General features: G+C 41.3%; 1 non-coding gene across 1 annotated transcript; it reads right to left on the reverse strand.

Moving 5' to 3' along the window:
• Positions 1–13,288: 13,288 nt before the first annotated feature.
• On the reverse strand, positions 13,289–13,370 carry trnal-uag (transfer RNA leucine (anticodon UAG)). The gene has a single exon. It is a non-coding gene; the product is annotated as a tRNA-Leu (tRNA).
• Positions 13,371–14,205: the final 835 nt, after the last annotated feature.

The raw sequence follows: 14,205 nt of genomic DNA on the forward strand, positions 1-14,205 counted from the left end.
ACCTAAATCTAAAACAACTGCCTCTGCCTAATTTGCCAAGGCTGTTTTTAAAAAATCTAGTATCACGAGGCAATAACAGACTAAACATGCTGACTCCAAAAAAGCTAACTGGAAGGAACGTGAAGCAACTGTAAACTTTTTTAATGGCACAGCAGGGCTTTTTTATGAGTCCCTGCAAGTCAAATGAAAATGTTACATATACGAGGTCCCAAGGCTTATCGCCAAGCACTGCAAACCTCTCACGGAGAGGTATTTATTGATTCAAATGTTTTAAAAATGCGTGGCTGATTAGCCGGCCCTCACACATTTTCAGCTTACCAAGTCTGTCCCGCTTCCTGAAAAATTTGACAACCCCTGCCTTCATCTATACGTCCAAATTGAACAGCAGAGGAAGGTATTTAACAAAAACGCAATAGTTCCGTTTTACTGTTGCTAATGTCAGGTAATTGAAGTTTCCTTTAATCCTCAATGAACGATAACAAGTAAATGCAAATGGGTTCGGTACTGTGGCAGCCACCTAAGACACCAGCACGAGAACCATGTCTGTGTTGCAATCTGGCAACATTATCCACAGTACGGTTGCCCGGTCGCTGTCTAGAAATACAGGGCTCACATTGTATACGGCGCAGTTTTTCCGCGTTTTCTCCGGCACAGTAGTAAATTGGTCTTGCTCTTTGTAATAGCCTTATTGAGTGTTTCCATAATCCGTAAACACGAGACATAAGCAACCCGGAGCAGAACAAACCGATGCAGCAGAAAATGGCGTCGGATGTGCCGGTCGTGGTGCAGTTGGAGTTGTGCCGCCAAAAATCAACAAGCCAAATTCCCGTGGCGGTTGGCGCTAGGTGTACGCCAGGCTTAAAATGTAATGAATGGACGTGAATTTGTTTATTATAATGGCCGTTTAAGCACGTGGCTTAAAATTCGGTGCGGCTGGTAAGGTTGGGTAGGTGTATGGATCCCTTAACCACACGCGTCGTAGGGGCACCATTTGCTGCGATTTGTCTTGGGCAAGTACATCCTGGCTAGGCCCATGCCTCTACAGGCCAACAAATGTTTCCACCATTGAATTTCAGCATGCGGCTTTTAATCAGGTCACCGTGTAGTTGGGAATTTACGGTAATGTGTTATTAACTTGTTTACTGCCATTCTACAGCTACTCTAACTCGTTTGAACATCATTCAGTGTCATTGGCAGAAAATGAGTTATTTCCTCTTGGATCTTTTTTTACCTTTCATAGTTTAGAGTCATTTTAGTTACTTATTTAAAATGTAATTATGCTTCTCTCGCATTTATATTGATTGAAAATACCAGCAAAAAACAAAATATCTGAATACGTGACGAGCATTACCGTGATCCTTATTAAACAAATATTTTCCTACCCATATTGATCTATGTGCAAAAGGCTACCTACATTTCTCAACAGTTTTAAAGGGACACTGTAGTATTTCACCACTAGATGTCGTATTGTGTAGTGGAACCGAAAACGAGTGCTGCAAAACAAAAAGAAAATAAACTACAAAAACTCAGTGACCAAACTTAACAGTTTTTTTGTTTTTGTTTGTTTTTGCCCTGTCATCCATTAGGTTTTTTATTTACCACTAAGAAACGCGAAATAATACACCCTCTCTCTTTTAACCAGGGGTGGGCAAATCATTCTTGAAATCCTTGAAAATGCTTGAATTGTATTGTGTTTCATAGGATCAGCCCGCTGAACGAAAATGCTCAAAATATAATGACAACATATAAAATAAATAGAATAATTCTTATTTTAAAAATGTTCTGCCAGTTTCATTCCAATTGTCCCTTTTTGTGTGAACTATAAAAGTATTATTACAGAAATACTTACAAAATTACTACAAAACCAAATATGACATTTAGTGCTTGAAAACAGACACCCATTATATTGTTGTACTTACATTCAGAAAAGAAAAAAATATTACAGAAATACTACAAAATACCACTACAGAAATAACAATACAAAAATAATACTATAGACATACTAGGAAAAATACTACAGAATGGCTACAAAACTCAATATGAAGTTTAGGACTTGAAAACAGGGACTTAATAGTTTTTACTGTTTTACTTTCATTCTAACTTTTTTTTTAAAATAGTAGACTACTAATAAATAATGCAGAAATACACTATAGAAATGCTACTGTGAAAAATACTACAATAATACTATAATGAGCAGCACGGCGGCGCAGTGGTTAGCGCTTGTGCGGCACAGTTCATGTCATGGGAACCTGTCGAGGGTTCAAATCCAGCTCCAGACTTCCTGTGCGGAGTTTGTAATGTTCTCCCCGTGCTTGCGTGGGTTTCCTCCGGGCACTCCGGTTTCCTCCCACGTTCCAAAAAAAACATGCATGTCAGGTGAATTGGCCGGTCCAAATTGTCCCTAGGTGTGAATGGGCGAATGAGTTGTCTGTCCCTGTGTGCCCTGCGATTGGTTGGCAACCAGTTCAGGGTGTCCCCTGCCCACTGCCCGGAGATGGCTGGGATGGGCTCCAGCCCCCCCGCGACCCTAATGAGGATAAGCGGTACGGCTGATGAGATGAGATGAGATGAGATGAATACTATAATGAAAAATAGTAATACAGAATAACTGTGAAAATTCTATTAGAGAAATACTACAAAAACCATACTACAGAAATACAAAAATACTAAACTAAACATCCCCATTGACTTTTTTGTGTCCACCTTAAAAATTATACTTCTAAAATACAAGAGAAATACTACAAAATGACTACATTGTGCTTGAAAACAGGGACATATTATATTGTTTTACTTTCATTCTGAAAATAATAAATATTACAGAAATAATCCACAAAAATACTACTAACCTAATAATATACAGATATAATACTTGAAAAATACTACGGAAATGCTACAAAAGTCTTTATGGATGTACGACCAAAATACTCTGTGACTCCAAATTTTTGCCCACCCCTGCTTTAAACAGAGCGAAAAAACTTCAATTTTCTAGTAATCTAAAAAAAAAAACTTCATAAACGGCTAGTTGTGTAACACCAAATCTCAACTCTGATTTCTGTGCAGCTGTGATTCTTCTATGCACACCATATCGTGTACATAAACTCCTGTTTTCTAGTTCACTCTGATAGTTTTACCTTGTAAAATTCAACTTTGTCATTCTTGCTGTTTAAAAAAAATGGGAAACAATCCTGAAGTAACCTAATCCTCGTTTTATGACTGCACTGGGAATTTCTTCCTACTTTTGTACCTCTTTTAGTTGACTTTTTTTTTCTCCGGGGTGCTCGAATACAATTGTAAATTCCGACATTATTTATACTGTACATGCATTTTCTGAAATATTTATTGCGTATCATCCGGTACTCGCTCACGGTGCTCCGAGACATTTTCAAGGTGGCGGCCGAGGGGCAGGGGTTGAGAGAGGGTAGTGTATTCCCTTGGGTGCTCAGATCCCGCCCACCCCCCTGGCCCCCATCAACTGGTGCTCACAAACCTTCGGAAGCAGATTACTGTAACTTCAATTCAATCTTTGTACTGTATTGAACTCATTTTTGTTTTGTTTTTTCTGTTTTACCTTTTCAGAGGTGTGATAATCTCGTGTGGTGACTTTCTGAGCATTAGTAGCTGTAGTTGTAATATTGATACATTTTGCAGAGACTTCAAACCATGTGACTTTTTAATGGCCAAGGTTTTGGGTTTAGCATTATGTCCTAATTTTGAATCACCGTATTTATTCGTGTGTAATGCGCAATTTTTTGAACCTAAAAACTTAGGAGCGCCTTAAAACGCTAGTATATTACCATTTAAGATAGTATATTACCGTAATTGTGTAATGATTGATCAGTCGAAAAATATCGCTGACCACAATTGCAAAATAATGTAATGGTCTCGGAAGTGAGTGCGCCAAATCCTAATCACTCGTCTACCAGTGACATGGATGACATTAGGCATGGTTTGAACGGGTGCTTGAAATCCTTGAAAATGCTAGAACGTTAATGTTTTATTTAATAAGGATCGAAAAGGTCTTAAATTTTAGGTTAGGTGATTGTAAATGCTTGAAAGTGTTGCCTTGTTTCGCAAAAACTCTGCTTAAAAATGACACTGACACTGCTTGTCTCAAAGTTAGAAATATTTCTTGCTATTTACTCAAAATGTAAAAACCATATGTCTTGATAAATGCACACGCAAGATAAAATCACATATGTGAATTGCAGATATATTTGTGACTCTGCAAAATACATGATTCACACTGGATTTTTTTTGTTTAATGGTACTGGAGAAACTAGAAAAATTGTCTTTGACTGTCTTTAAAAACTGGCCATGAAAAAGGTGTAAAAAACCTAACTTGTGCTCATCACCCTATTTTTATTCACAGTACCAGTTAGATTTTGGAGAAAACTGAAATTTGTCCTGTAAGATTAAATAAATGCAATAAAGCACGACGAGCAAAACAAATCGCTGGTGTATCTGATGATGATTCAGACTTTCGAGGATAATGCATACACCAGTTTTAAATGTTATGTTGGTATAATAATCATAGTTTATGTGGTCAGCAAATGATTTTAATCATGGCCACACTTATTCAATAACGTTTGTCAATTATAATGCTTAGTTAGAGGTGGGTAAAAGTAAAATTGTGTACCGATTTTTAATCAAAAAGTAGGGGTGCGGGTTATATTCCAGTGCACGTTATGCACGAATAAATACGGTATTCTTTATATTATTTGGAAGATTTACCTGATGTTACTTTTCTTTTTTGTTTCTTTTATGTAGACAAAAACCTGAGCCAGACCTGTCTTAAGTCCCTCTGTGATATTTCTGTGACATATTGTATTGTTGTTAAAAAAAAAAACAATAAAAAATGTTTTGATAGCTTATCCAAAAATGTTTCACTTGGCTTTCTTTGTGGTGGAAATGGATTGTCGAGCGACTTTATTTAGCCTCGATGTACCGTTTATTTTGGACTAAAAGACCCAAAATGGCTAAAAATTTGAAAGTGTCCCTTGTAATCATTGTATAAATGGTAAATGGTCTGCATTCATATAGCACTTTTCAAGTCAATGAAGACCTCCCAAAGCGCTTTACAATGTGATTCACACTTACCCATTCACACACACTCAAATACTGATAGCGTCAACCATGCTAGGAAACAACCTGCTCATTGGGGGGATTAGGGATTCAGTGTCTGGCCCAAGGACACTTCGACGTATAACTCTGAGGAGCCGGGAAATGAACCTGCGACTAGCGCTTTATCTCCTGAGCTACTAGAAAATACGGTGGATACAATTGCATATGCATACTTACAATAAATGAAACTGCATATGGTTACTGTTCTGCCTTTGAGAAACAGTGGTCTTTGAGTGCCCTTTTGTGGTTAATATATTCATTGTTTGTTACTTGAATTTTTTTAGTGGTAAAACCAGAGACATAAGGTGGATGTATGTTCTACCAAATATCCATCCTTTCATCCATTATCTGCACCACTTATCCTCAGTAGGGTCACGGGGGTGCTGGAGCCCATCCCAGTTATCCTCGGGCAGTGGGCAGGGGACACTCTGAACTAGTTGCCAGCCAATCACAAAGCACACAGAGACAGATAACTCACTCTCTCATTCACACCTAGGGACAATTTGGACCAGCCGATTAACCTGAAATGCATGTTTTTGGAATGTGGGAGGAAACCGGGTTGCCTGCAGGAAACCACGCAAGCACGGGGGGAACATGCAAATTCCGCATAGGAGGATTTGATCCCATGACCTCAGAGCTGTGCCATGGACACGCTCACCACTCAACCACCCGTTCTGCCAAATACATTATTCTAATTTAAAGAGCAACCCTATGTCTTACTGTAGTTTCAAATCTATGCACTTTATAGCCCAGTGTGCCTTGTATAAGAGAAATTTTCCACAAAAGACTAAGCTATAAGCTTTCTTATATCCTGGGTCTCTAACGTGGTGCCCGCAGAAGCACGGGTGCTCCATTAGCACAGCTGATGTGCCTGCGGACCTGTTCTTAAAGGAGCTGAAAAGAAAGGAAAAAAAGGAGAGGGAAAGGAAACTGAAGAAAAGGGGGGATGTAAAGGGGAGAAAATAAAGACAACAAAGAAATCTCATCTCATCAGCCGTACCGCTTATCCTCATTAGGGTCGCGGGGGGGCTGGAGCCCATCCCAGCCATCTCCGGGCAGTGGGCAGGGGACACCCTGAACTGGTTGCCAGCCAATCGCAGGGCACACAGGGACAGACAACTCATTCGCTCATTCACACCTAGGGACAATTTGGACCGGCCAATTCACCTGAAATGCATGTTTTTGGAATGTGGGAGGAAACCGGATTGCCCGGAGAAAACCCACGCAAGCACGGGGAGAACATACAAACTCCGCACAGGAAGTCTGGAGCTGGATTTGAACCCACGACAGGTTCCGATGACATGAACTGTGCCGCACAAGCGCTAACCACTGCGCCGCCGTGCTGCCCTACAACAAAGAAATAAAAAGTGAAATAAAGAAAAAGAAGACAAAAAGGATAGAAAAGAACGATGACAAAGAAAAGAAAATGTGAAAGAAGATAAAAAGTTTTTTTTTTAAATAAGGAATAAAGAAAAAAAAATGGGCAGGAAAAAAAAAATAATACTTTTTGGTGTTTGGGTTACCGGTGTTTGAAGGTGATGTCAGCTCCGAAGTGGTGAATCTCATCTTATGTCAAATAAATACACATTTATGTTATTGTTATCATGTATTTTTGCTCATTATATAAATCAGGGGTCTCCATCATGGTGCCCATAGGCACAAGTCAAGTCAAGTCACATTTATTTATATAGCCCTTAGTCACAAAAATGTCTCAAAGGACTGCACAGGATTACAATTACAAAATTACACAATTACCTGATCTTAAACCAGCATTCGGGCAAGGAACAACTCCAAAACCTCAGTGTGAGGAGAAAAGAGAAACCTTGAGAAAGGACCTCACACGTGGTAATCCCCCTTCCAGGATTGACCAGGGTGAATTACAATTAGCATTACTGTACAAATAATAGTAAACATTAGGTAAGATGTTGAAAATGTCCGGAAAGTGCATGACATCAAGGACGCCCCCAGCCTGCAAACCAGTCCAGAAAGTCTATGACGGCCACGACGCTGCCTCCCGTCTCTGCCAGCTGGTAAATGCAGGGGTTGACATGCTGCAGGTCAGACGCTGGTCTGCACAGGGACATTATAGTACCCATAGACATGTTCAAAAAAAGGTTTAGTAGTGCTGAATCATTGTAATTTTCTAGTAAAATGATTATTTTAACGATTGAATGAGTCTAGTTAGCCCTAGCTCCGTTAATTAACCAGGTAATGACATAGTAATAACAACTAATTTTAGAAAAGAATATCAAACTGGGTGCCCTTTGCACCGATTTGCAGAATTGTTCTTACAACAACAGAGTCTGCCACCAGCATCCTGCACAAAATCTTGTATGTAATAAGAACATTTTATAAGATGTGTGTGGAGGAGTGGGCCAAGATCCCTCCTGCAGTGTGTGTAAAGACAAGACTACAGGAAACGTTTGACCTCTGTAATAGCAAAACAAAGGCTACTGTACAAAATAATAACATTCATTTTCTTAGGTTTTCAAATTCTTATTTGCAGCTATATCACACAAATTAATTGTTTAAAAAAATCATGCATTGTGATTTCTGGATTTTTCTTTTTAGTTTATCTCTCTCACAGTGGTCATGCACCCACAATGAAAATTTCGGACTCCTCCCTGATTTTTGAGTGGGAGAAATAGCAAAGTAGCAGGGTGTTCAAATACTTAATTTCTTCACTGTATATAGAAAGAGGAGTTAATTTTCTGTAGGCTTTTGATAATAAGTTAAAATGGCAAAAAAATGGCTGGCATCGACTCTTCCAGTTTGAGAAAAACGTCTGGCATTGAATCAGTAGCTCGATACAGTATATCGATAAAGCAACAAGTGTCATGATTACTGATGCGACTCAGCTGTGCCCACCCATTTCGCGCCAACTGCTGCAGTTTCTGATTGGCTCCCTGTCAGTATTTGAACCCAGTCCTGTCAATCCCCTGTTGTCAGTCCTTCTGTGAATCTCCGTGTATACTAGGCAAGCCTTTTTCGACCATGACTCACGCCGGCCCTGTTTTTTTGCTCCTATTTGTCTCTATGACCTGTTTTGATTCCGACCACGTCTGATCTCCCGTCCTGAATTATGATCAGTTTTTGATCCCGACCACGTCTGCTCTCCTGTCCCGGCTTACAACTCGTTTCCGACCCCGACCACGTCTTGCTCTCCCAGTGCCGGCTACCGACCAGTTTTCAGCCCCTGATTAGGTTTCCCGCCATTGCTCGCTACGGAAAATCCACTTCCGTGTTCGGATCACAATCCGAGTACGAGAGCAAGTTGCTTTCCACGCCCAGCGAACACCGGATCGTGGGCGCAGCCATTCCTCTCTCTTTCAATAAAACTTGAGGTAAACGTCACGCAAGTGGGTACTGTTTCCGTTCTGTTTCTGACAACACAATTATTATAAAAAGTATTATTGGACAGTGCAGAAGTCAAGTCATGTTTGTTTGTATAGCCCTTAACACAAGAAGTCTCAAAGGGCTGTACTGTATTGACACCCTCATCTAAAACCGCCATGAGGGCAAGGAAAATCTCAAAACCTCAACATGAAGAAAATAAGAAACTTTAAGAAGGGACCGCACAGGAGGTAATCCCCCTTCAACAAACCACACAAGTTGAAAAAAACCTTTATAAAGTGTCATGGTTGCCATGGTGCCCACTTGGCCGCTCCCGTGTGTGTCATGGTTGCCATGGCGCTCAATTGGCTGCGCCTGTGTCACGGTTGCCATGGTGTCCAATTGGCCCTGCCCATGTGTGTCATGGTTGCCATGGTGCCCAATTAGCCCTGTCCGTGTGGCGCAGCTTCAGCTTGTTGAGGGATTGACTTTCTGTTTGCTTAGCGCTCTCTTGCCTCAGTGTTAGCCCGTCAACGAACTTCTGCCCCACAAGACGTGGGTTCTGTCCTGTTTTCCTGTCAATGAACTTCTGCCCCACAAGACGTGGGTTCCGTCCTGTGTTACTGTCAATGAACTTCTGCCTCGCAAGACGTGGGTTCCGTCCTGTTTTCCTGTCAACGAACCTCTGCTCCACAAGACGTGGGTTCCGTCCTGTTTTACTGTCAATGAACTTCTGCCTAGCAAGACGTGGGTTCTGTCCTGTTTTCCTATGGTATCTGCAGTTCGGTATTGTTCCGATTTATTTTTGTACTGTTTAATTTCGGGTCCCAGTTTTGTTTTACGTCTATTATTGTCTTATTGGTTAGTTTCTCCAGTTTTGGTTCCCGTCTAGTTTCTCCTGTTTATTTTCGTTATCGATCTCGTCAGTCTCTGGCGTCCTGTCCTTCCACACCAGACATGCTTCCTAACGTGCATGGCTCCCCATTTCCCATAAAATAAAAAGCTTGTGGGAGAACGTCACACGATTGGGTCCTGTATCTGTTCTGGTTCTGACAATAAAGTACAGTACTTTTCCCTGTAAGACAAATACTTGAGGGAGTAAATTGGTTTTTCATTTCAATACATAATAGAGTAGTTGTTAAATAAATAGATGTTTCTCCTGGTGTTTTGACCATCTCAGGACCTATTTAGACCTCAACCCCCCCTGCGACAAACTAGGGATTCCTGTTCTCCTAAATGTAGACGTAATGCCACACAGCTCACGCACACTCACCACCCTGTCATCTATTGTTACCTTTATTTCCCTTTCTATTTTAAAACCTTTCCGTCCATCCCGGACCCCAAGCCAACGGCTTTAGTCGCACATCTGGACGGGCTGCGGATGTAGCAAGGGAAATCCTGCCTGATTCCGAGGTCGGGCAAAAAATTCCTTCCCTAACAAGCCTCGCCAGGACTTCTCGCATAAATGCGCGCATAATATCTTAATTGCAAAACCATCCGTTCCGTTTTTTATTGTTTTTCGGGGGGGGGGACTTTGGGGGCAACACGGCCCGAGGTTGTGTACACAATTACACGTCCTATCCTCTCTTCAAAGTGTTGCAGTGGCATCAGCCATCGCCAACTTGTAGATAAACACACGATAGCTTAAAATTGAGTCGCTATCGCAAAAACCCCCATCCCCGTCGCCGCCCTCGCTGCCTTTGAACCGGGCCCCAAACAGCTTCTTATCGGGCCCGTGGCGGAGTTTTTAGTACTTTTTTCTTTTTGGTCCGACAAATGAGTGGGGCTCTACCCCCGAACTCATTTCCTTACTCACAGATCTGTTTTCCATCAAAGGGGGTCAAAGTTCAGCCGTCTCTGCTGCAATTATTATTACCCACAACAAAAAAAAACACACATCAGGCTTCCAGTTTAACGCATTATAAAGGAATGTGTTTCTGGAATCCATTTTTTTTACCCCCGGTAATGAGTACGGTAACACTTTTTTAATACATTTTTGTAACTCTTCTGTGATTACTACTATGTACTATAGTATTCCTGTCATGAACCAGGACCCAAACGTGTGACATTACTCACACAAGCCTTTTATGTAACATCCTACATGCCCACATTTCTTGTGTATATACAGTGCATCCGGAAAGTATTCACAGCGCTTCACTTTTTCCACATTTTGTTATGTTACAGCCTCATTCCAAATTGTATTCATTTAATCTCTTATCTCAAAATTCTACACAAAATACTCCATTATGACAATGTGAAAACGTTTTTTTTTTTCACTTTTTTTGAATTTATTAAAAATTGAATACTAAGAAATCACATTTACATAAGTATTCATAGCCTTTGCCATGAAGCTCAAAATTGAGCTCAGGTGCATCTTTTTTCCACTGTTCATCCTTGAGATCTTTCTACAGCTTAATTGGACTCCACCTGCAGTAAATTTAGTTGATTGGACATGATTTGGAAAGGCACACACCTGTCTATATAAGGTCCCACAGTTGAGTGTGCATGTCAGAGCACAAACACCAAGCATGAAGTCAAGAGATATGTCTGTAGACCTGCGAGACAGGATTGTCTTGAGGCACAAATCTGGGGAAGGATACAGAAACATTTCTGCCGCTTTGAAGGTCCCAATGAGCACAGTGGCCTCCATTATTCGTAGACATTTGGAACCACCAGGACTCTTCCTAGAGCTGGCCGGCCTTCTAAACTGAGCGATCGGGGAAGAAGGGCCTTAGTCAAGGAGGTGACCAAGAACCCGATGGTCACTCTGTCAGAGCTCCAGCGTTCCTCTGTGGAAAGAGGAGAGCCTTCCAGAAGGACAACCATCTCTGCAGCAATCCACCAATCAGGCCTGTATGGTAGAGTGGCCAGAAGAAAGCCACTCTTTAGTAAAAGGAACATGGAAGCCCGTCTGGAATTTGCCAAAAAGCACCTGAATGACTCTCAGACCATGAGAAACAAAATTTTCTGGTCTGATGAGACAAAGATTGAACTCTTTGGTGTGAATGCCAGGCGCCATGTTTGGAGGAAACCAGGCACCGCTCATCACCAGGCCAATACCATCCCTACAGTGAAGCATGGTGGTGGCAGCATCATGCTGTGGGGATGTTTTTCAGCAGCAGGAACTGGCAGGCTAGTCAGGATAGAAGGAAAAATGAATGCAGTAATATATAGAGATATCCTGGATGAAAACCTGCTCCAGAGCGCTCTTGACCTCAGGCTGGGGCGAAGGTTCATTTTTCAGCAGGACAACGACCCAAAGCACACAGCCAAGATCTGAAAAGATTGGCTTCAGAGCCACTCTGTGAATGTCCTGGAGTGGCCCAGCCAGAGTCCAGACTTGAATCCGATCGAACATCTCTGGAGAGATCTGAAAATGGCTGTGCACAAACATCTCCCATTCAACCTGATTGAGTTCGAGACTTATTGCAAAGAAGAATGGGCAAAACTGCCTAAAGATAGGTGTGCTAAACTTGTGGGATCATATTCAAAAAGACTTGAGGCTGTATTTGCTGCCAAAGGTGGATCAACAAAGTATTAAGCAAAGGCTGTGAATACTTATGTAAATGTAATTTCTTAGTTTTCCATTTTTAATAAATTCAAAAAAAGTAAAAAAAAAAAAAAAAAAAACTTTTTCACAATGTCATAATGGAGTATTTTGTGTAGAATTTTGAGATAAGAGATTAAATTAATAAAATTTGGAATGAGGCTGTAACATAACAAAATGTGGAAAAAGTGAAGCGCTGTGAATACTTTCCGGATGCACTGTATTGTGTAAATTATAACCTTTATCTTCTTTGTTCCTTTATATTGTGTAAATTATAACCTTATCTTCTTTGTTCCTTTATCCTCTTTGTTTTCTTTTATCCTCACTGTTAATGTGAAACTGGAGTGCCACGTCCAATTTCGTTGTCACAATATGTTCAACCCATTTTGTAACAATGACAATAAAGGTATATTCTATTCTATTTTATTTTACGGGAAATGTGGAGTCATGCAAATTAGGCAGCAGTCTGGCGTGAAATGATAGGAAGCCAGAGGCTGACGAGATCGATACCAATAGCCCGAGTTGATATCAGACGGATGGGGTTGACACTAGACAGGACAGGAAAGACAGGATAGATATAGAAACAGGATATCGAAAATAAACAGGGCAAACTGGACGGGAACGAAAACTGGAGAAAATAATAAACAGGACAAAAATAGACGGAAACAAAACTGGAAACCAAAATTTAACAGGACAAAATAAACGGGAACAATACCGGACAGGAAATACCAACAGGAACAAGACCGAGTCGAAACCCACGTCTTGCAGGGCAGAATTTCCTTGACGGACTGACAAAGGAAAAATGAGAGCACTGAGCTTAAATAGACAGAAAGCCAACCTGTCAATGAGCCGCAGCTGGTGCCACACGGGCGGGGCCAATTGGGCACCATGGCAACCGTGACAATTCCCTGAAATTGAATAGTAGTACTTCATTTAGATTGCCGAATAAATCCCTCAATCATGTAGTAACTAACTATGAATGTTGACCCACAAAATACAACTAAATAAAGGCAATTTCGCCTCATGCAGATATTCTCCCTACCATATATATACTCACATCTAAGCCTAATTTACATCTATGAAATGAAATACTGAAATCAAATCGATGCGCATATTCGGTTGTGTGTTTCCAGTAGCGAATGGTTGGGCAGCGAGTAGGGAGAGGGTGTGGCTTATACAGGAACAACACGTTAACAGGAAATCAACTGGGCAAATCTGAGCACAGAATTTCCTGTTAAACAGTGCTAAACACTGGTCTTTTTTGTGGAGGGTAAAATATTACATTGTTGGCAGTGGTGGGATTTGAACCCACGCCTCTTACGAGACTGGAGCCTAAATCCAGGGCCTTAGACCGCTCGGCCACACTACCTATGTGTTATGTTTGTGCTCAGCAGAGTCAAAAAAGCAAGGTTTCGGGTGTTCTGAGGAGCGTGATGGGCAACAAGAGTATGAGTATGGATGTTAAGAGGGGACTGGATGAGAGTGTGATTGTGCCGACTGTGTTGTACGGTGCAGAGACTTTGAGCCTGAATGCAGATTTGAGAAGGAAATGAAATGTTTTTGAGATGAAATGCTTGATGTTAGGAGTGACACGATTGAATAGATTGAGAAAAGAAATTGTGAGGGACAGAACTGGAGTAGTAGTGGAACTGAGCAAGCGTGTGGATAAGGGAGTACTCGGTTGGTTTGGACACATGGAGAGGATAGATGAGGAGCGAATGTTGAAGGGGATCTACAGAGCAGAAGTCAATGGAAGGAGACCAAGACGAAGGCCGCAATTGACGTGGATGGACGGTGTTATGAGAGGTCTAAATATAGTGGAAGCTAAAGCTCTTGCGGGTGATAGGAATGAGTGGAGAGTTGTTGTAAAAGGATAGTGGGATGTGTGGACGCGTTCTAAGGGATGGGCAGGGCACCGGTATGATACAGCAGGGGTAAACCAGTGAAAGCTGTCGGGCTCTGCTGTTGAACAGAAGAGTGTCGTGTCACCCTGACCCGAGTGACATGGCCGCTTTCTTGTGTCCCGTTTCATCTGGAGGGACAAAAGCATGACCAACTTAGGTGGCGAGGTGCCTAACTTGTTTGGGTGTTTGGGCATTTGGGTTGGACATGGTCCAAAAATGTTTGTGTGTGTTTTTTGCTAATTGTTTTCTTTTTTTTTTATTTTATTTTTTTTTGTGTGTGTCTTGCTGTCCGTCACCCCT

Source organism: Urocampus carinirostris, chromosome 17 (genome assembly GCF_059441175.1).
Source record: "Urocampus carinirostris isolate Australia breed hairy pipefish chromosome 17, RoL_Ucar_1.0, whole genome shotgun sequence".
Taxonomy (NCBI): Eukaryota; Metazoa; Chordata; class Actinopteri; order Syngnathiformes; family Syngnathidae; genus Urocampus; species Urocampus carinirostris.